This window comes from Myotis nattereri, assembly GCF_964212035.1.
Source record: "Myotis nattereri genome assembly, chromosome: 8".
NCBI lineage: Eukaryota > Metazoa > Chordata > Mammalia > Chiroptera > Vespertilionidae > Myotis > Myotis nattereri.
Window position 1 is genome coordinate 72,645,749 of NC_138083.1, and position 23,084 is coordinate 72,668,832.

Below are 23,084 nucleotides of genomic sequence, written 5' to 3' on the forward strand. Positions count from 1 at the left end.
ACCACCAGGCAAGGTGTTTATGATCTTACCCAGCACCCTGCCTGGGCCAGACACCGGTGATGCTGCAGCCACAGCACAGGCTTGGGGGGAGGGAAGGAGAGGAAGAAGGAAAAGGAAGACAAGAATAGACAGGCAGTCAGGTGACTATGATGTAAAAATATGAGAGCTGTGGTGGGCCAAGCCCTGGAGCCCATAGCAGGATGGGAGGGGTCAAGTCAAGCTTTTCTGAGTGTGCCACGCCAGCACAACCAAGGGTGATCCCGAGTGGGGGGCGGGGGTGGTGGTGAAAGGATTAAGGAAAGACAGACAAGAGAATGAAAGCTGGGTCTCGGTGGGACACTGCCTCCCTGATGAGGGGACGACAGCGCCCACAAGCCGTGTCTTTATTTTATAGCAGATGCCACGAGGCAAAGTAGGGGCGTGATTACGTTGTTTACAGCATTCTCGTGAGTTTCAACCTCACTCAACTACATGCACCTGAACTCTAGCACAAGGCACGTGGGGCTACGTGTTCGGACCATAGGTTCAAGCTTACAACCACAGCCGTTGGCCATAATTGTGCTGGGAGGGCTCTGCCCTCCAGCTGGGACTTGCACGTGGCAATGAGAGGACCCTGTCCTTTCATTAGTCCGAGGTTTGAACCTGGCCAGAACACCGTAACCGCGCCCCACACCTGAGTAGATGTCTAAGCCTGAAAAAATAAAAATAAAAATTGCCATTTGTTTGGTGAAGAAGGGTGGGAACAATGTTCCAGGCGTAGGGTCTAGTTTTGTAGAAGGTCCTGGGGATAGTTCACTGTTGAGGATGGAAAGTGAAGTGAGGTGAGTGGGAGTGTGGGGTGGGGAAGGATTCTGATGGTGTTGAAGTGCTCAGAGCAAATGAAGCTTTAATGGGTACTGAGAAAAAGCCCTCTGGCTTCCAGGTGGAGTGGGCACTAGGGAAGATGGGCAGGGGGACTCCGGGAGCCAGGCCTTCCCCCACCTCTAGATCCAAGCTGCTTCTGCCCTCACAACATCTGCAAAGATTCAGACCCCTATCGCAGCAGTGGGCAGGTGCGTGGGTCCAAAGCTGGAGTCGCGGGGCCAAGGCTAATATATTCTGAGGGTTGAGGAAGCAGAGGCGCCCCCGCTGGCCCCGCCCTCCTGGCCCCGCCCCCTGCCGCTGGCCCCGCCCTCCTGACCCCGCCCCCTGCCGCAGGCCAGAGGAAGCCAGGCTCTGGGCCCCGGGCCAGGGAATCCTGGGCTGGAGGGCAGGAGACTTCTGTGCTGTCCCCTACTCCTTCTAAAGAAGCCTCCGGTGCCAGCCTGGCCAGGTTGCCTGGCAGCGTGGGCTGTGGCTGGGCAGGTCCTGGCTCCAACTGTCCTTCCCAGAAAAACGTCAGTTTGACCGAAACCTTTTGGAACCAGCTCGTGATTTGCAGCCGAGGGAAGAATACGGAAAGATCATGAAGCATTGCATGAAGTGGAGCTTTCTGTGCATCTAACGTCCCTGTAGGACTTACCAGCTGCCCCATGAACTTGACCTTCAGCAAAGGAACCTTCTATTCTTCCTCTTCTTATTTGAGGATACCCTCTGCTCCCCACTCTGCGTCTGGCATTCAGGACCATGCCTCATTATGCTTTCCAATTCAAGGAGGGTCTAGCATGGTGCTCTTCATTTAAATATATGTTCAAAAATATTGTTTAGGGAGGATCAATTTATGCTCAGCCTTGAATTTTAAGTAGATGGAGGATACACAAGAGAGCCAGCGGCAGCCTAAGTGGGTGGAAGTGGTGAATGAAGGCATGGATACTGGAGCGAAAGTGAGTACAAGCAGATAGCCTGCCTGGCCTGGAATATGGGGCAAAACCGTGGGCATTGAGGAACAACTGATGTTTGTTGAGCAGGAGAGTGACATACTTCTCAGAGTACACTCACCGGATGGGCCCCTGCTACTGGCAACTGTTGGTTTCTTAATTAACTCAGAACTGTAGGTGGCACTTCCTTCTCTATGGAACTAGGTGGTCTTCTGTGCTTCATTAAGTCAGACCCAAGGATTAGTCGTTGTACTAGATCCCAGCTCCATTTTTACTTCCTCAGGGAAGCCTTTAGTGGCTGACAGCCTTTAAGGTGACCCTCTGTACCCCTGCCTCCTGGTCTCCATGCCTTTGTGTTATCCCTACCTTTTGAGTGTGGGCGGGACCTGTAACTTGATTTTAACCAATAGAATATGGCAGGGGTGCCAGCTGTCACTCCCATGATTATGTTACAGACTAGCTCTGGAAACTCTCCATGCTGCCTTGATGGCGTAAACAGCCAGGTTTAGGAAGCTCACAAGGAGCTATGGTGGTCTCTAGAAGCTGTGGCGGCCTCCAGCAAAAATCTAGAGTCCTTAGTCCTATAGTCACAAGAAAATGAACCCAGCCAGCAACCTGCGTGAGCTTGGAAGTAATTTTCCCCCAGTTCAGCCTCCAAATGAGAATGCAGCCTGGCTGTGACCTTGATTACAGCCTTGTGAGTCCCAAAGCAGAAGACCCAACTAAGCCATGCTCAGACTCCTGACTCATAGAAGTAGTGAGATAATCCTACATAATAAAAGGCTAATATGCAAATCGACCGAACAGCAGAACAACCGGTCGCTATGACGCACACTGACCACCAGGGGGCAGATGCTCAACACAGGAGCTGCCCCCTGGTGGTCAGTGTGCTCCCACAGGGGGAGCACGGTTCAGCCAGAAGCCAGGCTCACAGCTGCCGAGTGCAGTGGTGATGGCAGGAGCCTCTCCCGGGAGCGCTAAGGATGTCCAACTAATGGTTTAGGCCCGCTCCCTGGAGCCGTCAGTCGGACATTCCCCGAGGGCTCCCAGAATGTGAGAGGGTGCAGGCAGGCTGAGGGATCCCCCCCCCCCCCAGTGCACAAATTTTGTGCACTGGGCCTCTAGTACATGTATGTTGTTCAAAATTTCTAAGTTTTGGGTGATTTGTTACACAGTAATAGCTAATTAATACACCTTCTGGCTCAATTGACTTTCCCTTACATAGGCTCTCATAGAATTATGTGTGTTTTCATCTTAGTGTTTTATGTGGGCCTTATATATACCATTCAGTGAAAGCTATGTCTTCACAAGGGCACTTTTTGCTCATCACTGTAACCTGAAGCCTCACTTGGTGCCTGGTACACAAAAGGAGACCCACAATAAGTATTAGTTGCATGTGTAAGTGAGTGAATGCTCTTAATTGAAGTTTATAACAAGCAAGCTGGTGAAGTAGGAACCATTGTTATACATGAAGAAAATAAAATCAGTTATTAACTTATACTTAAAAATATGCTGAGCAAAATCTTATCCTATACTGAATAAAATTTTGGTTATGCATGCCACCCTATCCTAATTTTTAGTGTGATCCAAGAATAATTTAAATAATTTGGGAGCAGGGAGCAATTGCATAATTGCATGGTATGACATCCTTTATGTAGTATTGTATTTTCTCAAAAGCACAACTATCCCAAAATAATTCTGGGCTCCTTTGGTTTTTCCAAAGGCTTCTCTTATCTCTCACTTAAACCATTCTTCGGAAACTCCTGCCCTGTGATGTCCTTTTCTAGCACTGCCAGACCCTCATCTGCCAATGCTTTGTAATTCCAGCTGTTCCCAGCATCACTCTCATTGCCTTCATACAATTCTATGTCTTTGGCAAGACTTCTTTCTACACAGCAGTGAGCAGCTACGACTTAGATGTACACACAACAGCCTGGATAGAATTTAGGGAATCAAGTGGGGAAAATAGTAACAGATTTAAAGCTCCATACTTTCCCAGTTTTATTGAGGTCTGACTGGCGTTCAGTAAACCACACATGTTTAAAGTGTGCGTTTGAGTTTTGGCAGGTGTAGATACCCATGAAACCATTGCCACACTCAGCAGTTTCATTTTGTACTCCTCTTGCATCAGACTCTCAGAGGTCAGAGCCACCTGACAGTGGGACGCTGTTAAAACCAAAGTCAGTTCTGGTTAGATCTCTGCTCAAAACCCAGTCTCCCACCTCCCACCTCTCTGCTCTCATCTCCCACTCAGCTCCCTCTCACTGCCTGCAGCCGCCACATTCACCTCCTGGGTGGTTCTCAAGCACACCAGGCACACTGCCCCCTCTGCCCTGGCGGTTTCCTCTACCCAGAATGCTCTTTCCCTGGACACCCACATGGCTCACTCCCCCACCACCTCCAGATGACTCAGATGTCACCTTTCTACCCCGAACCCTCCCATCCACCTTTCCCTGTTCTAATCTTTTCTGGTAGCCCTATCTCCTTTTCAGATGCTACCTAATTTACTAATTTATGGTATTTAGTGTTTGTGGGTCTTCCCCCAGGAGAATGTAGTCCTCAGGGTGACAAGACATTGGATCTATCTGCACCTTTCTATTCACAGAATGGTATCTGGCACAGAGTAGGTCTCCAGTCAAGATTAGTGAGTAAATATCTGCATCTCTGATGGTCTTGCCTCTGCCTTGAAGTCTCCCTTGCTGCTGTCTGTCTCCCCTGGCCTCTCTCCAGGTGATACGGCCCCTGCTCAGGTGGTATGACTTGTTGCTGGTATCTGTCTGATTCAGTAGGTTGCCAGTGTTTTGTTTGTGTGTTTTTTAAAATATATTTTTATTGATTTCAGAGAGGAAGGGAGGGGGAAAGAGAGATAAAAACATCAATGATGAGAGAAAATCATTGATTGGCTGCCTCCTGTATGCCCCCCACTGGGGATCGAGCCCACAACCCAGGCATGTGCCCTTGACCAGAATCGAACCTGGGACCCTTCAGTCCACAGGCTGAACCTCTATCCACTGAGCCAAACCAGCCAGGGCAGTTGCCAGTGTTTTGACCTCAGTGTCCCCACAAAGTCTCCAGCAGGTGTGAAATACTAAATTCCAGCCTTTTTTTTTTTTTTTTTTTTTTTTTTTTTTTTTTTTTTAGGGGCAAAAGGGTGAAAAAGGAAGAGGTGAGGAGAAGGGAGCTGCTAAGGGTAGCAATGGCAGAGCAGAGAGGGTGGAGAGAGAAGACAGTCATGGATTTCCCCGGGGCCCCCGCCCAGTCATTTCCAAGCTGCTCAGAGGAGTGGCCAGCAGTGGGTGAGGGTTGTGTGCCACATGGCAAACAACCCGTTGAGTCATGGGGCACCCAGCCACACTGCTTTGTAGAGTTTGGTGTGTGGAGTATTTTTGTTTTTTGCAGCCCAGCTGTCTGTGTAATGACTTCCTTCCCCGCAGCCTTGTTCACTGAGGTGTTCCTGAGCGACCAGCTGGGTCGCTGCATTCCTGGCTGCTTCAAACCTTGGCCAAGCCCTGAGGCCCAGCTCCCTCCTGTAGGTGGACCTTTGAAGGCCGCCAGGGCGTGCCCTGAAAGACAGGCTATAGAGCTCCTTTCTCTAACCTGCACCCGTCCCTCAAAACAGGACAAAAAAACAAGTAAAAAATAAAGACATTTCATTTGTTACACACTTGCGGAATGGCCACAGCCAGGTGCCTGAAGAATTCTTTGTCACAACCATGAGGACGCTACCAAATTGAAGGGGGATGCCATGGGCCTAAGTCCTTGCCCTCTGTCTTGTTGCAGCAGGAAAGGGTCAGAAACTCAAGTGAGGAGACTGGGACCCTCCCGGCAGCGGGCTGCACAGGGAAACTTGACTCGGGCATGTTGTTCAGCAACCTCATTCCTTGAACTGTATTTTGAAGAAAGTTTGCTTAGATACATGATGACAAGAAGGAGGTTATTTATGACTAGAGGCCCGGTGCACAAAAATTCCTGCACTGGAGCAGGGGCCGGTCCCTCAGCCCAGCCTGTGCCCTCTCACAGTCCAGGAGTCCTCAGGGGATGTCCTACTGACGGCTTAGGCCTGCTCCGCACACCGTGCAGATACCCATGAAACCATCACCACAATCAAGATAATAAATATATGCATTACCCTTCTTTCCTAGTGTGAAGTAGATCTATGTGTATTAAAATGAACAGATATTTAACAACTAATGTTCAGTTTCTATAAAGTTCAACCGGCCCAGCTGGCATGGCTCAGTGGCTGAGCATTGACCTATGAACCAGGAGGTCAAGGTTTAATTCCCAGTCAGGGCACATGCCCAGGTTGTGGCTTGATCCCTAGTAGGGGGCATGTGGAGGCAGCCAATCAATGATTCTCTCTCATCATTGATGTTTCTATCTCTCTCTCCCTCTCCCTTCCTCTCTGAAATCAATAAAAATATATTTTAAAGAAAGAAAATGAAATGTATTAAAAAATGAAAATTTAACAATAATCAGCAACAAAGGGGAATAAAAGCCCACAAAAATATTCACAGCACAATTTCCTGAGATGCTAACAACATAAGGTTTAGCGGTAAACTGACTCATACCTGTGCATTCTCCCCTTTGTTGTTGCCTGAGACATGCATGATTGAACATACAGGTATCAGCATGAAAGGATTGTTGGGTCGAGAAGTGAATTGTTTGAGGTTTGTCTGTACTTGGCATTTTTTGTTATTGTTATTTCAAAACTATTTTGACTATTCTTTTTAAAAACTATTTTCTGACATTTGCTGGACGACAGAAATAAGGTTGATTTGGGGATAGTATTGAATTGGCAACCCAGAAGAAGGCTTTCATCAGAATTCGACCATGTGGCACCCCGATCTCAGACGTCCAACCTCCAGAACTGTGAGAAATACATTTTTATTGTTGGCAAGACGCAGTTTGTGGTATTTCATGATAGCAGCCAGACTAAGATGGTCATTTATTGGTCCTAAAAGTTTAAGATTTCTTAGGATTTCCTATCTCCACTATCATGTTATCTTTGAATAAAGACAGTTTTACTTTTTTTTCTTATCTTCATGACTTTTTTTTTTCTTGCCTTACAGTCCTGGCTTGGACATAGAGTAAAATGTTGATTAGAGGTGGTGACAGCTGATCTCCTTGCTCTGTTCTGACTCAATATTTTACCATTAAGGACGATGTTAGCTCCAGCTTTGGTGTTTTTGTTTTTCCCGCCTATATTTCCTGTATCAAATTGAGGAAGTTCTATTCCTAGGTTGCTAAAAGTTTTTGATTGTGAATAGGTATTGAATTTTAGCAAGTACTTTTTAAAATCATCTATTCAGATGATCAAATTATTTTTTTAGCCCTACCTGGTTTGGCTGAGTGGATAGAGCGTCAGCCTGCGGACTGAAGGGTCCCAGGTTCGATTCTGGTCAAGGGCATGTACCTGGGTTGCGGGCACATCCCCAGTAGGGGGCGTGCAAGAGGCAGCTGAATCGACGTTTCTCATCGATGTTTGATGTTTCTAAGTCTGTATCCCTCTCCCTCTCCCTTCCTCTCTGTAAAAAATCAATAAAATATATTTTTTTAAAAATTATTTTTTATTTTATTATGTTAAAGTGTTTGGTTGATTTTAAAATGTTAAACGGATTTGCCTTTCTGGGACAAACTCCACTTGGTTTTTATTTATTAGCCTTTTTATTTATGCTGTATTTGATTTGCTAACATTTTGTTTAAGGTTGTATTTATGATCATGAAAGATACTAGACTGTGGTATTTTCTCTTGTCATATTCTTGCCAGGTTTTGGTAGTAGGATTATGCTGACCTTATAAAATAAATTGGGAATTGTTCCCTTATTTTCTTATAGAATTTGTATAAGGTAGGTAATATTTCTTATTTAAATGTTAGCTATATTTCCATTTTTAATTTTTCAATCTATATGTCCTTAAATTAAAGTGTGTTTCTTATAAATTTTGCATAGTTGAGTCTTTTTGTTTGTGTAATTCAGCCTGTCAAACTTTTTCTTTTTATTAAGTATTTAGTCCACTTACATTTAACTTAATTACAGGTCTGGTTCCAAATCATTTACCGCTATAATCTTATTTGTCTTTTATTTGTACTACCTGGTGTTTGTTCCTGTTTTTCTCATTTCTTTTGGATATATTATTGTTTCATTTTATCTTCTCCATTTGATTTTGTTTTGTTTTGTTGATTGTCACCCAAGGATATTTTTCCTTTGATTTTTAGAGAGAGTGGAAGAGAGGGGAGAGACAGAGAGAGGGAAACAGCGATGTGAGAGGGACACATGAATTGGTTGCCTCTCAAATGCACCCCATTTGGGGTGCGGATTGAGCCTGCAACCAAAGTGCTTGCCCTTGACCAGAAATCAAACCCGTGACCCTTCAGTCTTCTATCCACTGAGCCAAACTGTCTAGGGCTCCATTTAATTTTTCTAAAAAACTGTTGTAAAATACACATAACAAACCCTGGCCAATGTGGCTCAGTTGGCTGAGTGTCGTCCTATACACTTAGAGGTCACCAGTTTGATTCCCAGTGGGGGTCACATGCTCAGGTTGTGGGCTCAGTCCCCAGTAAGGAGTGTGCAGGAGCTAGCCAATTGATGTTTCTCTCTCTCTCATGGATGTTTCTCTCTCTCCCCCTCCTCTCCCTCTCTCTCTCTCTAAAGTCAATAAAAGCATAAAAAAATAAAATACACATAACAAAATGTGCCATTGTAGCCATTTTAAGTGTTCAGTTCACTAGCTTTAAGTAACTCCCACTTCAGTGCAGTCGGTCTCCAGAGTACTTTTCATCTAGCTAGCACAACTGAAACTCTATCTCCGCTAAACAAGAACTGCCCATTCCTCCCCCCATCCCAGCCCCTGGCAACCACCATTTTATTTTTTGTTTCTATGAATTTGACTACTTTAGATATAGGTATACCTTTATTTCACTATGCTTTATTGTGCTTTGCAGATATTGCATTTTTTTTTTTTTTTACAAATTAAAAGACCCTCCACAAGCAAAAAGATTGACTCATTGAAATCTCAGATAATGGTTAGCATTTTTTTTTTAGCAATAAAGTATTTTTAAATTAAGATATATACACTGGTGTTTTTTTTAGATGTAATGCTATTGCACACCTAATAGGCTACAGGATAGTGTAAACATAACTTTTATATGAACTGTGAAACCAAAAACATTCATTGCTATATTCACTTTATCGTGGTGGTCGGAAACTGAACCCATAATATCTCTGAGGTATGCCTGTAATTCATATAAATGGAGCGATAGGGTATTTGTATTTTGTGACTCATTTATTTTTATTTTGTGTGTGTGACTGACTTATTTCACTTAGCTTCATGTCTTTAAAGTTCATCTATGTTGTAGTATATGTCAGAACTTTCTTCCTTTAAAGGCTGAATAATATTCCACTGTATAAGTATGTTACATTTTGTTTTTTCATTCGTCTATTGATGGACATTTGAGCTGCTTCCACATTTTGGCTATTTTGAATAATGTTGCTTTGGACATGAGTGTACAAATATCTCTTTGAAGTCTTGCTTTCAATTTCTTTTCCACTGGAATGTTAGATAAACCATTTTTATGTTTTTTATGCTTACTTTAGAGATTATGATATACACCCGTACTTATTGCAGCATAACTTGAATTAGTATTTTACAATTTTCTCAACAATGTAAGAACCTCATAACAGTATAATTATCTTTATTGCTTCTACCTTCTATGATATTTCGGTCATATTGTTTACTTTTACATGTTACAAATCTCAAAATACATTGTGATTGCTTTAAATAGTAATTATTTTAAAGTTAAAGTAGTTTTCCACATATTTATCCACATATATACTGTTTCCTGTGATCTTCATTTTGTCCTATAGTTCTGTGTTTCCACCTAGAATTGTTTTTGACTTGAAAATCTGGTAGTGCAGGCTTGCCAGCATTAAATTCTCCAAGTTTTTCATCCCCGCCCACCCCCTCAACGGATCTCATGGTACCCGGCACCATGTAAGATTTATGTTGTTGATTATTTGACCAATATCTGCCCTACTTATTAGGCTGTAAGCTCCATGAAGGCCTCTGGTTTTATTCACTGTTGCATATCCAGAGCCTAACAGAGGGTCAGGGACATGGTAGGTGCACAATACATATTTATTGGAGAGCAGTGGGTGGGGACAGACAATGCCTTGAGCTTGGAGAGCTCAGGGGCATTCAAACTCGTCTCTGGTCCAGCAGAAACTGCATGTTTAGAAAATAAGATGTGATTCCAGATCCCACCCTGTGTTAGGATGGGGGTCCTGGGCTGGGCTGCCCATAGAGGCAAGAGGACCCCAGCAGTGAGTGCTAGCAGAAGATAGGCTCTGACATCAGGCCTCATCCTGGTCCTTCTCTGTGCTGTGCCTGCGTCGTGATACTCATTCTTGATAAGGAACTGGCATATAAATCAGAATTCTCAGCTTCTCTTCCTGCACGTGTTCATAGCTCAGACTCTTTCCCACCTGCGAGTTAATGGCACTGGCTACTACTCAGAAGTATGCAGTGAACAGTCATAGTTGGAATGCTTTTGGTTTCAACTATAAGAGAATCCAAGTCAAATGAGAATCGATGCTACAGGGAATTTATTGACTTATGTAGCTTTATTGGGTAGATGGATTCAGGTAAGCCTTGATCGGCACCCCAGCTCTGTTTCTCTTCAGTTCATCTGCCCTTTCCTTTTCCATGCATTGGTGTCATCATTAGGCTGACCCTCTTCCTGGTCACAAAGTAGCTGCCAGCAGCAAATAGCGCCTTACTGCCATCCAGGGAGACAGTGGAGGTTTTATGCAACTATTGCAATGAGGTAAATATTGGGTACCGATAGATGTAGGCCAGGGTAAGAGGGCTATCGCTAGAGCGACCAAGACAAGGTGCATGAGATTACTTCAACTGGCTTAGGGTCCACACCCATGTGGGAGATGAGGGTCCCTCCCACTCAGATTGTCTTGCTGTACAATGGGGGGTGAGATAGACTGGATGTTAGGAAGATGCATCTCTCGGGATAGGCTGGGTTTTGCTGTGATAACAAACAAGCACAATTTTTTTTTTTTTAATAACAGCAAAGGTTTATTTCTTGCTAATACTACATATCCACTGTGGGTCATCTAGGGGCATTATTCCACGTTTTCTCACTCCAGGACCTAGGCTGATGGAACTACAACTATCTCAAGCATTGTCTTTTGCTGTTACTGAGGGAAAGAGAAAACAAAAAATAGCCTACTAGCTCCTAAAATGTGGGTCCAGGAGTGATAGACTTCTACTCATACTTTATTAACCATCATAAAAGTAAGTGACATGGCCACTCCTGACTCACAGATGTAAAGAAGTACAATCCTAACAGGTGTCTTGCAAGAGAACCCAAAAATCTTTGGTGGCTGGCATTAATGTCAACTACCACAGGAGGCCATCAGAATACCCACTACAGAGGACTTATGGAGACCACCCCAGTTTCTGTCCACTTTTTGTTGGGAAAAGAACAACTTCCTGCTTTGATTGCTGCCTATAGAGGCCTCCCTAGTAAGCAGAAATCAGAAACTCAACAATCAGCTCCTGTGTCACAATCAAATGCCTCCCAGATGTTTTTCCATTATGTGAAATTAATGGTTCTATGAGGGAGTGCTATTAAGATATCTCCTCAACCCCAAACAATTCCTTTTTTGTGGTCCTGATCCACAGCGGTGGGTTCCTGGTGAACTAGGAGGGGGCACCTGACTCAAGTTGGGGCAATGAGAGCCTCTTTTCTGGGATTTGGAAATTGGAACAATTAGGGATTTTTAGTCTCTCTCTGGAATTGTCATGTACTTGGGAGTGGCTGGCAGACATATGTCCATTTTATTATCATGAATCAGAGAAAACAAGTTTGCGGAGAGATGGTCCTACTGGTAACCCTTGCTCTGCTTCTAATTCATCCAGAAGTCCAGCGGGGTTCTTGCCCTTGGCCTGAGAGAACCACCCTCCTGCCCCACCCCAAGCTTTAAGCTATCCTTTTATTTTCCTTAAACTGGCCTGATGGGTAACTGGTACTCGCAGCCAGTAAACATCTAATGAAGAATGCTCTTTGCCTCTGGGCCCTGACATAAAAAAAAAAAGTCACAGGTGTAGCTCACTCCAATAAAACGGAGCTCAGGTTATAACTCGATTGCATCAACTATACTTCTGACAGTTTCTTTCCGCTTGAGAAAGCTCATCAGAATGTGAGTGAGTGCAGGTGACATTATAGGAGCCACCTGGAATCTTCTTAAATTATTTAAAAAATAATAATTTGCCTCCTTGGGTAAATGAGATTTGTGACAAACCTCCCAACACTGGTTTTACGTGCATGCTGTTTCCTCTGCCTGGAGTCTCCTCCTCCTTATCTCTTTAGAACCAGCCTAATGTCACCTCCTCTGGGAAGCCTTTCCACACTCTCTTATGTAGTATTAATTATGTCCTTCTCTCTACTTCCCAAAGCAGTGAGCATATCCATAGAGCGTGACATACTTTCTTCCAGAAGTGCTTCTTTACATGTCTGTCTCCTCCAAAATACTGAGTTCTCAGTGGTCGGAAGAGTGCCTCCTTTACCTCTGCATCCCACAGGGCCTGGGTCAGAATACATGCTCAGATAAGCCGGTTGAGTAAATGGAGTCCTTTGGAACAACACATTCCATATATACTTTCATTCAACAAATATTTATTGAGTGCTTGAGCATGTCAGGCCATGTTGCAGATGCTGGAATATAAAGTTCGTGCCCTTGGGACATTACAGATGATATTCAGGTCATGTCAGGCCATGCTCCAGATGCTAGAACACAAAGTTCCTGCCCTTGGGACATTACAGATGATATTCAGGTCATAAGGGCCATGAGGAAAAATAAAGCAGGATGAGGAAAGAGAGAGTGATGGGGGTTGGGACTTGATATTTTAGTAGAGTGGTCTGGGAGGTCTTTCTGGGGAGTTGATTTAAATATATATATAATTGATTTTAGAGAAAAAGGGAGAGGGAGAGAAACAGAAACATCTAAGAAAGAGAAACATTTATCGGCTGCCTCCTGTAGGCCTCTTACTGGGGATTGAGCACAAAACTGGGACATGTGCTCTGACCAGGAATCAAACCCGTGAGCTCTTGGTGCATGGGTCAACATTCAGCCAACTCAGCCACACCAGCCTGCCTGGGGAGATGACTTTTGAGTAGATATTTGGAGTAAGGATGCATGCCTTTTTGATATCTTGGAGGGAAGAAATGCCAAGGGCAAAGGTCCTGAGGTGAAAGTGGCCTGCATGTTCTAGGAGCAGGAAGGAGGCTGGTGTGGCTGGAATGGAGTGAGGGGGTGGATTGGATGGAGACGCAGAGCGCTGGGGAGTGGAGGGGTGCAGTCACATAGAATCTTGAAGGTCCTTGAAAAAAAGACGTTGGTTTTTGCTCTGAGTGAGGTGGGAAGCCATTGAAGGCTTTAGAGGAGAACTATGTTTTGACTTAGGTTTCAACAGAATCCCTCTGGCTGCTTGAGAACAGCAGCCATGAGAGCAGAGTGAATTCAGGGAGAGCAGGTAGCAGGTTATTGCAATACTCCAGGAAAGAGAAGATGAGGGTACTGTAGGGAGAGCTGACAAGCTTTGCTGCTAGATGGCGTGTGGGATGTGATACAAGGGACCAGTCAAGGATGATTCCAATGGTTTGTCCTGAGCCACCAGGAGGAGGAACTGGCATTCATTGAGGTGGGGAAGACTGTGAAAGGAGCAAGCTGAGGAGCAGTTTTCAGTTTGGCATTGTACATGTCAAGTTTGACATATTGCTCAGCCCTTGTGTGTGTGTGGGTGAGGGGCAAAAGTAGGTTTACAGTTCATACAGAAAAATACATAATACAAAAATAAATTTTCGCATACTCACTACTTTGGCCCACCTTCGTATATGTTGACTGGTTTTCAGGCGCTGAAAATTGCAAGTAAACGAAAGTTAAAGCCAGCCTTATTTATTCAACAACAGGCACTGTGTGGAAAACTTGACCTATGCTGCTATTTAATCCTTTCAACCATTCCTATTGGCTTCGTTGCTAATATTTTCATAGCTCCTTTACGGAGGAGAGATTAAGTAGCATGTCTCGAGTCACTCTACCAACTATTCATCTGCTGGTATAATGCAGATCTGGGATTCCAACCCAGTTAGTCAGGCTGCAGAGCTCTTGCTGTTTATTAATCACTAGATCCTAGAGGTGGGGACCACTTCCTGAGCACATTTGCTGCAGACTTGGGCTCTATAACAAACACGGTGCCTGGAGCATGTGAGGAAATCTCAGGAAAAGGCCCGCTCCCATCCCAGGTGTTACAGGTTACACAACCGAAGCTGTGAAGAAGGGCCAGCATTCTATGAGGGGGCTCATTGATGCTTTCAAGTTTCAAGTCCCTGAAAATGTAACGTTAGGAAAGCAGTGATGAGGAGTTGTTGTCCTGTTTAGGAAACAGAAGAGTTTCAAAACTGCCGTGACGTGGGATGAAAGAAAGACGGAGTCCCAAGGTGACGCGTGCTGGGAAACACTGGACGGGGGTGGGGGAGAGGGCGGGGACGGCCTCTGGCCCCTGCCCACATCCTTTTCAAAGTGTAGCTTGGTGTGGCCTTCCTTAGCTGGTCCTCCAGAAAGACCAGGATATGGAATACAAAAGCCGGTAACCTCTGGGGCCGCAGCATCCGCCCCTGTCCCCTTCTTCACCAACCCCCTCAAGTTCCACGCGGGGCAGAGCGGGACCGCAGCCTGCGCATGCGCCCGGGGCAAGGTCTGGTCCCGGGTACGTCAGGGGGCTCGCGCTCGCATGGAAGCCCCGCCCACCGGCGCCAGAGGCGACTTGGGCGGGGGGCCTCGGGCCACGCCCCCAGCCGAGCCGAGCGGGACCGAGCGGAGCCGAGCGTCTCCGAGTACGGCCGAGCCGAGCCGAGCGGCCGGGAGTCGGTTAGTGCAGCTGCGTCCCCGCCGCTCAGCAGTCTGCGGCTCCGGTGTCGCCGCCGCCTCAGCCGGGCCTGCGACGGCCGGCCGGGCGGCCGCCAGGAGAGAGGCCCAGAGCGCGGTGAGAGCCGCCCGGCCGCGGGCGCCGCCGCCGTCGCCGCCGCTGCCAGGTGAGCGCCTGCCGCGGCCCGCCGGCCCGCCGGCCCGTGTGTCCCCGCGACTGTCAGTTCCCGTGTCTGTGTGTGTCTCTGCCTGTCAGCCCCCTGTGTCTGCGCGAGCTCCTTCCCGCCACGTCTGACCCCCCGGCCCTGCCCGCAGCGTCCGCGTACCCCTCCCGCCTGCTGCCCCACTCTTACTGTCAGCCGCCAGCACCTCCATGCTGGGAGGCCCCGCCCCTTCCCCCCGAAGCCCCGCCCTTCGCCCATCTGTCATCACCCCCTCCCCCAGCTTCGGGCTCGGGCGTCCTGGGGGCGTGGGGTGCCACCGCTCCTAGGGTTCAGTGTAGCTCAGGTCGGCCAGACAGTTGCGCAAGGAGCAACGAGGGGGGTGTGGAGGGAAAGTGGGGGTCCGCAGATGCCCGCCCTCCCGCCCGTGTGAGGGTGCGTGTCCGAGGGTGCGCCGGGGGGCGACACGTGCGCCCGAGAGCAGGGAGGGGAGTGCGGGCACGGCCTGACTGACGGGAGGCGGAGATGCTGGGAGGCCAGAGCCACTTGCTCCGACTCCCGCCGGCGCGCGTGTCCTGCGGGGAAGGCCCGGCCACTGCCTCTGGTCTAAGAGCGCCAGTTCGACTAGGGAGGCAGATGAATCCGGACTCGACCCGCTGGGGTACAGTAGGATCCTGAATCCTGGAACCCTGGTTGGGCCTCGCGAAGACAGAAAACCCGGGCGCCGCGTTCCGGGTGCCGCGCGTGGCGTGTGAGCTGTTGGGGGCCAGTGAGACCTTCCCGGTTTGGGATTTTCATTCAGAGAAGACTGTTGAACGGGATGGAGTGGTGGGTGGGATGTGGCGCCCAGGTGCAAAGTGTTTGAGAGCCCGAGTCACTTTGAGTTGAGTGGTTTGCATTTCTGAGGAGTGATTGTCCTGAGTTTGTGCCCTGGGAGAAACTGTTAAATGATAGGGGGGCGGGGGTAAAGGAGTGGGGAGGGCATATACTCATTTCTGTTTTAAATTATGTGGACACATAGTAATTTACTCATGAGACCCCCACTTATCCTTGCTTTAAAAAAGGAGTCCTGTAGTTTCCATTTATGCACATTCTTTTTTATTTAAATATATTTTATTGAAATTTTTACATAGAGAGGAAGGGAGAGGAATAGAGAGTTGGAAACATCAATGAGAGAGAGACATCGATCAGCTGCCGCCTGCACACCCCCCACTGGGGATGTGCCCGCAACCAAGGTACATGCCCTTGACCAGAATCGAACCCGGGACCCTTCAGTCCCCAGGCGGATGCTCTATCCACTGAGCCAAACCAGTTAGGACTATACACATTCTTGTATATTGTTATCTTGATGCTCTTTATTTGTAGTAACCTAGTATTGCAATATTTCAAAACTAAGAGAAAATGCGTCCTAAAACAATTTGGTATTTTGCTGGAGAATTCTCAATCACGGGGAAAGAACCCAAAGTACACTTCATTAGCTGGAACAACTTATTCTGGCTTAATTTGTTTCTAAGAGACATACAGTGGAAAAATCCAGAAGCAGCAAAATAGTATCAAAGAGTCTTAAGAAATTAATGAAAAGGGCTTTCTATTGCTGCCCTGGAAAGATGGTAATCAAAGTTGCTTTAGAGGACAGAGCTATTACCTATACTAATAAAAGCCAAAAGCCTAGGTGGTCCTCGTGCCCTCACGGGATACCCTCACATCATCACAAGATGGCCACCCTCACGTTGTTACAAGATGTCTGCCACAAGGTGGCCACCACAATATGGCCAGCAGGGGAGGGCAGTTGGGGGCCATCGGGCCTGCAGGGGAGGGCAATTGGGGGCCATCGGGCCTGGAGGGGAGGGCAGTTGGGGGCAATCAGGCTGGCAGAGGAGAGGTTAGGGGGCAATCAGGCAGGCAGGCAGGCAGGCGAGTGGTTAGGAGCCAGCAGTCCCGGATTGTGAGAGGGATGTCCGAACTGCCGGCAGTTGGACATCGCCTGAGGGGTCCCAGATTGGAGAGGGTGCAGGCTGGGCAGAGGGACACCCCCCTTCCCATGCACGAATTTCATGCACCAGGCCTCTAGTGTAATGATAAACATATTAACCAAGTTGGTTTTGTGACCTTGATACATTGAACAGCACTTGATTTGTGCAGTGCTTCATTACAGGCAAACATTGAATAGAAAGTCGAGTAATTTTTGGAGAAAATGTTTCCCATGCTTTATTTATTTTTTCCCCATAATTAAAATTTCAGACTAAGGCAGTCTCACAGTGGGAGTGCTCCCCCCCCTTAAGATAACATTTAAATTTTCAAAAGTAATTCATGTGTAAGGCAGAAAACTAGAAAAACCAAAACCTAAGAAAAAAAATCACAATCCCACAAACCATAGTAAATCACAGTATTTATCTTTTTAGTTTTTTGTTCCTATGTGTATTTTTTTTACAACATGCTACCATACTATAAGATTGTATTTTTGCATTTTTTAAAACTTATAAATAGATTGAGAGATATCTCCTTGTTTTGTTTTTATGAGTAAGAACTTGTGTTCCCTTTGTGATCTTTTTAAAAAGTTAGAACCTCTGTTAGAGCACTCCAATAGCTTCTCATTTTAAAGTAAAATCTGAAGTTCTTGCCTGTCAGGCTATCTCCCTGTCTTCACTTTCAGCCATGCTGGATGGTTCTCTTTGCTCTGCCTTAAAAACTTCAAACATACCCTAGGCTCAATGACTTTGCACTTGCTGTTCCTCTATCTAGAACTCTGTTCCCTGGATATCATGGTGCTGACCTCAAGTCTCTGCTCAGGTATAACCATCAGGCTTTCCCTGATCATTGTGGGTAATATACACTTCATTCTCCAGCCCTCCTTCAACTCACTTTACTTATTTATCTTCATAGCACTTACACCACTTGGCAAATACATATGTATTTACTAGTTTTATTGGCTCCCCCATTAACCCTAAATGTGAGACTTTTTCACTGATGTAACCTCAGGGCCCAGAATAGCACCTGACACTTATGGGTGCTTTATCAATATTTTGTTGAATGAATGAATGAATGAATGAATGCTCATTATCCATCAATTCATGTGACCTTCCTGGTAGCCTTTTAGGCTTTTACATAGCTACATCATGAAATGGAATAACAATCCCTTACAAGTCAGGCTAGTCCTCTCCTTATCTGAACAGAAGAATTTTACAAAGTGAGTCTTATGATTGTAAAAAAGAATTTCAGTCTTGATTTAATTTCACAATGACGGAAAGGAACAGTTTTGGCAAATGTTACTGACTTTCCTTCTTATACATCATCCCTTGTGAAACATTGGAAATCTTTTAAACATATAAAGTATCCCAGTTATGTTTACAACTATGATTTCAATTTGATAGTTCTTAGTGACAGTATAAGCCTCAAGAGCATGGTGAGTTTTTGGGTTAACAAATACCCAGAGATATAATTACAGCATTTATGTGTTTTCATTTGAGGAGTAGCTGTTATATTTGCATATTTTTCCTGGCAAGTCTATCCTTTTCAGCCCCTTGCTTATCAGTTTTTGGATGGCCGGGAGAGTACACTTAAGTTTTTTAACATTTTAAAATAAAATAAATTCTTGATCTCTTGAGCATTTTATACCTCTCATATGACTCTCGGACTGTTTGAAAGGACCAGTTTCATCTTTCAGGATGAAAAGGCATTGATAATAAAACATATAATTGCATTTTTATGCAATTGTATCTTAAAGTAGAATTGTATCTTAAGGTAAAATGTTTACAGAGAGGACACAGTGTGAGAGTTTTTAAAGCCTTGAATTTCAAGTAGTGAGTTTTTGAAAAAAAATCTTATTTTTGCTCTTAAGGAAAAGGATACTTCTGAATATAGTCCAAACAGAGAACTTAAAAAATTTTTTTCTTATGCTTCCGATACACAGAAACTTTCGGGAAAAATCCAAAATGAATTTTTTTTTTCTTTTAAAAGCCTAAAGGTAATATGTTAAGAATTTATTTTTAATTTTTCTGTGTGTTTTTAACATTACTACGATTAGTCTTAGATTACCAACCTGATTTATTATTTCTTCTCTTTTCTCATTTGATTACCTCCCTTCTCTGATCATATTCTCTCCCTAAATGATCTCATCTGTTCCCAGGATTTAATACCCTCTGGATGCAGATGACTCCCTCAGTTGCACCCCCCGCCTGGACCTTTTTCTGGTTCCAGACTTGCATTTTCAACTACCTCCTTCCTGTTATCTCTACTTGCTTGCCTCACAGTGATCTCAAAATTCACACATATCCAACATTGATCTCTCAGTCTTCCTCTTAAACTTCCAAATTAGTATTCCTCATTCCTGGCCCCTTCCTCCTCTCTCCCCAGCCTTCCCTGTTTCATTGTCATTACTGTTCACTCAGTGTTCAGGCCAGAAAATCATCTTGGATTCTTCCTGATTCCTCACTCCACATTCAATCCATCCGTGTGGCCTGGTCTACAGAATAGCGTAAATCCTCTATTCCCTCCACCCTCCTAATCTATCCACCATCTTCTCTCAGCTGGGTGACTGCCTCTACCTGTTACCTGGTCTCTCCTAACTTCCACTTTTACCTTCTTCTACCCCATTCTCCCCTCTACAGCAGGGTGATCCTACTAAAAATCTAAACCAGATCACATTAGCTTCTTGCTTAGAGGCTTCCCACTGCGCTTAGCCCACATCCACACTTCTTACTCAGAGATGTCAGGCCTTGTCTCCTGCTCTGCCTCCTCTCCAGCTTGCCATGCTTGTATCAGGTTGGAGCACTGTCAGTTCCTCAAATATGCCACGTCCCTCTACAGACCCTTCCCTCTGCCCCGCACTCCCTCCTCCGCCCCCCTTTCTCATAGAGCCTTCTCAAACACTGCGGGGCCTGTCCTGATCACCGCTTCTCTAGTAACTCCCCACTGCCCCTTCTCTCAGTACATGTGCATTTCCTACTTAGCCCAAATTCCAAGTATCCTATATAATAAAAGCCCAGCGACTATAACAGCAGAACGACTGGAATGACCGCTTGACCAGTCACTATGAGGTGCACTGACCACCTCTTGGTCCTTTTCCCCTGGCCAGCAGTCTCTGATCGCCGATGGCAAACAGAGACCAGGGGTAGGTGGCAGGGGATGCAGGTGGCACCAGGCCAAGGCCCCCGCCCTGCTGATCGCCCCACACACAGAGGGCCACTGGCAGTGGGGGTGGGACCAGTGTGTGGCTGACCTCTCGGTCCCTCCCCCAGCTGTCCGGCTCCCATTGCTGGATGGCGAACGGAGAACCTGAGTGGGTGGCTGCTGGCAGCCAGGGAAGATGGCCCTGACCACAGGCTAGACCTGGGGACCATACCTGCACATGATTTTGTGCACTGGGCCTCTAGTTTCATTTATATGTGTGTTTTCTTCTTTATTGTCGACTCCCCTGATAGACACAAGATCTATGAGGCAGGGGAAACCTTGGATTGTTGATGGTACAGTCTGGCACCCCGTGCTCTGCTTAGAATCCAGTAGACGCAGGACCTTGACCCCTTTTGAACAATATTAATATTATAACAGCTAACTTTTTTTGAGACTTACTTTGTGCCAGGTCCATTACTAAGGTGTGTTCATGCATAGCTCTAAATATCTGGGAGAACCCTTGACTAAGGTAGTGATGGTTATTTCATTAGCATTTCTATTTTTAGTTGAGAAATTTGAGCTTAGAGAAGTTAATTTTAAAAAATATATTTTAAAATTGATTTTAGAGAGGAAGAAAGAGAGAGATAGAAGCATCAATGATGAGAGAGAATCATTGATCTGCTGCCTCCTGCACGCCCCCTACTGGGGATCAAGCCCGCAACCCCGGGCATGTGCCCTGACTGGCAATCGAACCTTGACCTCCTGGTTCATAGGTTGATGCTCAACCACTGAGCCACGCTGGCCAGGCGAGAAGTTAAGTAATTTTTAAAGTTACATAGCTAACAAAGTGCTGGAGCTAAGATTTGAATCTACATAATCTGACTATAAAAATCTCTCTCTCACTCATTATGCTTTCTAATATGTATGGAGTAGAAATGAATGAATAGGAAATATGCCATAATATTAATATTTGATGATTCCTCGTCGTTTTGTTTCTAAGCATACATTGGAGTATAAAAAATAAGAATGCTTGGGTTGGGATTTTGCATTTCCTGGGAAGTTTCTGATAATAACCACTCTGCCAAAGCACATAGATTAGTTTGTATTCAGGCTCTGTGTTTTAATTTTACCTTTGCCACTTTCCAGCTGAAAACCCTTGGGCAAATTACTTAACATATCTAAGTCTGTCTTTTCAGTTATAAATGGAGAAAAAGAATAATTCTTATCTCACAGGGTCATTGTGAGGAGCATAATTATACACACAAAAAACCCAATCAGTGTTAGCTATTAATATTATAAGAAGGGGAAAAAAGCCCCCTCCCCCCCAAAAAAAGACTGGTGTAGCCCCATCAACAAATTACAGTTTGGGTAAGTGTGACAAAAAGATCATAACAATATTACCTCACTGACTCTGGTTTTGAATTTATGAAAATTATCAGGGAATTAATGATTTGCCTTGGGATTTATAATTATTCTTTTGCTGCATGGCTTTATGTTTGGATTTAAACTTCTTAAATGTTTGTAGTTAAAATAGTTTCCTTCCTTCTTTCCTTCCTTCTTTCCTTCCTTCCTTCCTTCCTTCCTTCCTTCCTTCCTTCCTTCCTTCCTTCCAAACTCCTTCCTCTCTTAAGCTATATTCTCAAGGTAAAGAGATCTTTAGAGGGTCTGGCTATTTTTGAGAGGTTGATTATTTTTATACTTTGCACCAGAAATGTACTCACCATCATTGCTACTTATTTCAGTGATGATAATCACCGGGAGCTTACTTCAAATACCCAAGCAAGCAGTTGACCTGGCACAGATGCAGTGGATTTGACAGACCTTATGATGGAATATCTGGGCACAGTTGCATTTTCTGGGCTTATAAGCAAGTGCCAGTGTGGTGGCTTCCTTCATCTCTGTGAAACAAAGGGTGAGATTTTCTGCTAAAAGTGGGAAGAGTTTAGAGAGAAAACAGGGAGATTTGACTTATAACTGAGGTCAGGAAGAGGAAGAGTGACCTTAGGGTAACAACCATTATTTCTGGGTAGTGTGTAGGGCTCTGTTGAGGTAGGAGACCCTGGATTGATTGGGACACCATAGCACGCAGCTGCCTGATTTTAGGAGCAAAGAAGGCATGTAGTTGGATTGAGCCAGGATAGCGGTTTGCAGGGGGTGAGCAACAGAAGGACAGTAGAGCAGAGGAACTGAGGCCATTGGCCTGGGAGTGATTAACATGATAAGGTAAAAATGTCTAAGCTGGATGTGGAGGAGAAAAGGACCAGAGGTATTGATGAAGTAAAGGAATGGGTGCATTGGAGTGATTTAGTAATAGGAGGATGTGGTTAGGGAGGGACATGTGAGTGGAATATTTCAGAGTTGGAGCAGTTAATTACTGGATATGACAGGCTCCTGGTTTTTGCCACTGGCCTGAAGTGAATGAACCCAGTGAAGGTGACTGAAGTCAAGGAGGGAAATGTAGCTGTAGTGGGTAAGAACACGGTGTCTGGAAGTTGACTGTGTGGGTCTGAAGCTTCAGACATGGAAATGAGCCTTCTCTTATGACCTTTAATAGACTGTCTTTCCAGGTCTATCTGATATCAGAAGCTATGAAGTAAGGGGCCCTTCCTTAGAGTCAAACACACTGACAAAAGCAAGAAGAGACAACTAGCTGGTGATGACAGAGGCAGAAATATTTTGAAGTATAGCTGTTTGGGAACATTCATTGTAGAGGAAACAATCTCGTTAGCCTCAGTGGTCTCTGAATGCAGTAATCATAATTGTTATCCTGTTCAACAATAATAGGTCAAATTATGGTTTGGTTAGTTCAGAAGGCTCAGAAGGAAGTAATGCAATTTAGAAAGCTTTTCAACATAAGCTTGCATATTTTATTGCTTCAGTTATCTACAAAATTCATGTGACACAATTCTATTTCTGAAGTCACTAGATTAAAGAACCACTTACTCCCTTCTCTCTCCAACTGATCTGAGGATTACGTGTTGCCCACCCTTTGTGGCTCTGGTGGCTGTGTCACAGCTTCTCTCTCATTGTGATTTGTGTAGGAAGGACTTAGGGAGACCCGAGAAATTTAGAAATGAAGT

The 23,084-nt window shown here is 45.3% G+C and overlaps 1 protein-coding gene across 1 annotated transcript in view; it reads left to right on the plus strand.

The window, feature by feature from the left end:
- The first annotated feature begins 14,429 nt into the window (after positions 1-14,429).
- ZHX3 (zinc fingers and homeoboxes 3) overlaps positions 14,430-23,084 on the plus strand; it is a 103,615-nt gene continuing 94,960 nt past the window's right edge. The window contains exon 1 of the mRNA XM_081096953.1: positions 14,430-14,901. The gene's annotated coding sequence lies outside the window, so the exon portion shown is untranslated. The remainder of the gene's footprint in view (positions 14,902-23,084) is intronic.